The sequence below is a fragment of the Pinus tabuliformis genome, chromosome 2_1 (genome assembly GCF_031772625.1).
Source record: "Pinus tabuliformis cultivar Carrire ecotype Pingquan chromosome 2_1, CPIR1, whole genome shotgun sequence".
Taxonomy (NCBI): domain Eukaryota; kingdom Viridiplantae; phylum Streptophyta; class Pinopsida; order Pinales; family Pinaceae; genus Pinus; species Pinus tabuliformis.
Window position 1 is genome coordinate 500,739,540 of NC_142299.1, and position 3,961 is coordinate 500,743,500.

At 39.0% G+C, this 3,961-nt stretch overlaps 1 pseudogene; it reads left to right on the top strand.

Moving 5' to 3' along the window:
- Nucleotides 1-340: 340 nt before the first annotated feature.
- Nucleotides 341-1,966, top strand: LOC149201125 (putative serine/threonine-protein kinase PBL8; annotated as a pseudogene).
- Nucleotides 1,967-3,961: the final 1,995 nt, after the last annotated feature.

Genomic DNA, 3,961 nt, shown 5'->3' on the forward strand with positions numbered 1-3,961 from the left:
TTGTTTGAAGCAAGTTTAGAGCTTTGGATTCTAGGATTTCACTACTTCAAATAGGTCATCGTGGAATTTTCACTATAACGTTTTTTTATGAAGTTTCAAAATCTGAAATTAAAATCTATTTGATTCAAAATATTGATGAACCTTGTTAGAGTCAGTCTTCATGGCCTGTCACTAGGGATCAACATGAGCTCTTACTATGTTTGGTTTGGTTAGATTTTTTGCACATGATAATCAACACAAAACATGTCATAAGTCTATTCATTAGGAGCAGCTTGGAAAGAGATTTCCAACGGTATATTACACTCCAAAAACTGGCTCCCGGATCAAAAGATATGACCAAATGAGTGATTGGCTCAAAGACCCTCTCGTGCAGCAGTTCAGGTATTGAAATATCCAGAGGAAGCTAGGAAATGTTAGTGTCTGGTTTTGTGGCTGGACTGTGACAGAAAAGAAGAGAACATATCATTTGAGGTCTTTTTCTGTGTTGCTAATCCTCATCTCAACGTATGGCGGGCTCGTTTCTCTGCTTTGATTGAAAGAGATATCCTGTGTAGACGACACTATACATTATTGACAGGGATATTGTTGGTGAAAAGTTTACAGTTGCTGGTCTCATTTAGATGTTAATTTAGTATTTGCTATCATCCTTACTTACTGTCATTCATCAGCTTGTGTCTATATGCCTACCTAAATTCGCTTAGAGAAGGAGCTTATTGGGCAGTGTTGTAAGCTTTTCCAAGAGAAAATCATGGAACTCTGTTGTGAGCATGTCACTGCATTACCGTTCATCTACAAGTGTAAACACAGATTTTGAGAACCCATTTTTTTATATGCTAGACCCACTTTTGCAGTGACTGCAATAGTGTGCTATTGTGTGGTTGGTGCAAGAGTGGAGCTTGGAGGTATGAACAGGGGAGGATGCATTTGGGTTGAAATTGATCATGGGAAACTGTGGTACATGAGAGGAGTCTTCTATCACTAGTATTGTTCCCATAGCCAAACCAAGCACGTTCCAAACATAGCCGGTACTATTAGCACAACAAGAACATCAACGCAAGAAAGAACAACAAGACAAATCTCCTGCAATAGGTAGAAAGCCCACCCTGGTTAAGAGACTATCCTTGTCTTCATGAGATCTAAGCAATCCATCAACTCCCACGGCTGTAGAAGATCTGAGACAGGACTCTAGATCCAACGTGCTGGTTTTCACATTGTTTGAACTGGAGGTCATCACCAAAAGTTTCTGTTCTGGTTATATTTTGGGGCAAGGAGGCTTTGGAACTGTATATAAAGGTTATGTAGATGAGAATGTTAGAGCAGGCCTCAAACCTCTGCCTGTTGCAGTGAAGGTTCTCAACAAAAATGGTTTTCAAGGCCACAGGGAATGGCTGACGGAAGTTATTTTTCTGGGACAGCTGAGTCATCCCCATTTGGTTAAACTGATAGGTTACTGTTGCGAGGATGACCATAGATTGATGGTTTACGAGTTCATGTTTCGTGGCAGTCTCGAGAATCATCTATTTTGGAAGGCATTTGTTCCTTTGCCTTGGTCTACAAGGATGATGATTGCACTTGGGGCTGCCAAAGGGCTTGCTTTTCTTCATGGAGCATAGAAACTAGTTATCTATAGAGATTTCAGAACATCCAACATTTTATTGGATTCGGACTATACAACTAAGCTATCTAATTTTGGACTTGCAAAAGATGGACCACAGGGAGATGAAACTCATGTTTTGACACGGGTCATGGGGACATATGGTTATGCAACTCCTGAATATGTTATGACTAGGCATTTGATGGCTAGAAGTGATGTCTACAGCTTTGGTGTAGTGCTCCTTGAGCTGTTTACTGGAAGACGGTCTGTGGATAAGACTAGACCAAACAGAGAACACAACTTGGTAGATTGGGCTCATCCACTTTTAATGATAAGCGGAGGTTGCTGCAGATTATTGATCCTAGGATGTAAGAATAGTATTCCATGAAAGGTGCTCAGAAAGCTTGTAGCTTGGCCTATCACTGCCTTAACCAAAATCCTAAGGCAAGGCCTCTCATGAGTGATGTTGTTGAAACATTGGAACCTCTACAAAATAGGAAGGATATGGAAAATGTTTCCTTAATGTATACTTTGAATAATGGGATAGATGTATTCTTACCTTTTTTTTTCCTTGGAGCATTTACATCACCTCAAGCATATTTTCCTTTGATCAAACTTGTAAAAAGATTTCTGCCTTCCGTCTGTGGGTAGCAATTCTTGATCTTGGTGAAAGTAGCTTAAGTTCATCAGTGATTGAAGCCCAGCATAGATGGGATGATCACAAGGGTGAAAGAACAAGGATTTATACTTGGAGAACTATCTATTAGTAAACATTTTATTGCAGGTCACAATATTGGTGTGTGTTGTGCTAGAAGTATTGCAAAGAAGCAAGCAGAAGGTTTCATTGAGATGGGTTCTTTCTTTGACACTAACTCTGACAATTTGGCTCAATATCCAAAACCAATGTTGAGCCTTGTTGATGGGTTTGATGGCAAACTCAAAGTGGTTGCCATGGAAAAGCTTGCAGGTGAAATATATAGAATAGAAACTGAAATGGGGAATTTCAATACACATGTTGTGAAAACTATTATTATCATTCCCAAAATGAACCATGCACAATTTAGCCACGGCATCCCCAACAAATCAAGAGGTGCCCTTGATGCAAATATTCCAATTGAATAGGCTAGATCTGAGACTGCATAATTTATTGCATCATTTCTCACTATGCATATTGAAGGATGGGTTGAAACAACGCAAATGGCATTTGAAAATTTGAGGAAAGGTGTAAAAAATAAAAATAAACCCCATGGCCTATATAGTACATTTTGGGAAGCATATAATGCTGGTGGTCCAGCTAGTCATTATCGTTCAAATGAAGTCCTGCTTGGATGACTTCCCTCATCATAATATTGCTGTTGCATGCAATTTTCTTGAAAACTATGGGCATTTCTTGTATCATTCACCTAAAACAATCATACGCATGGCAAAGATTGTTAGAAATAATGATGCGATTGAAAAATGTGAAAAATGTTGATGCTCCACATAGTACATTCGTTGAGAATGCTTATTATATTTGTAAGCCTCTTGAAAAATATGGCAGGGTTTCTAAAGTTCGGCCTCCTTTGCATCAATATGTGCGGAAACTTCTTTCTCAGACTATAGAGCATGTTCTCCTTCAACTTCACAAACTACCCTGGAGTGAATACGAAGCATATATCTTGAAGTGTTTTATGAAGGTTCACAAGGGAAAGTATAGTCAAAGTACACCTTATTGCATCTCTTATGGTAAGCTTAAGTCATCACCAAGAAGCATTGTTGTTGCTGTTGTTAACGAGGTTTTGGAGAAATCAAGCTAGGTCTCGAGCTAAATGACTATGGAATGCAGCAGCGATGTATAGCACACATGCACCTTCTAGGAGAGCTATACAGTTATCGTCTTGTTGCCTCATCTATGATTTTTTTATACTCTTTATTTGGTTCTTTTCGTTAGACATGATACTACGGAGCTTGACAAACTGGATCCACTAGAGGACTGTTTTCGCATTCGGATGGTGATAACTTGTCTTCAAACATGTGGTCACTTCTTTGATAGAGGTTCTTCTAAACGGAGGCTTGATAAGTTTCAGATGTTGTTGAAAGAGTAGGAGCGTAATGGTTTTCTGAAAAGATGGATAGTAAAAACATTTTGACACAGAAGGCTGCAAACCTGCTTCACATTCTGTTGATCCAAGTGCACAAATTCAGCGGTGGTTGAGGATTTCAGGGCTTAATATCAGCAGTCAAAGATTGAAACAACAGTAAAAGGGCAGATTTTGTGGAATATGGTTCCACACTTAAAGGAGCAGATCCATTAATATTAATTCTCTTGGAAAACCTTCACTAAATTTGGGTTTTCCAAAATTATTTCTCATGGTTCTCGAGACAGTT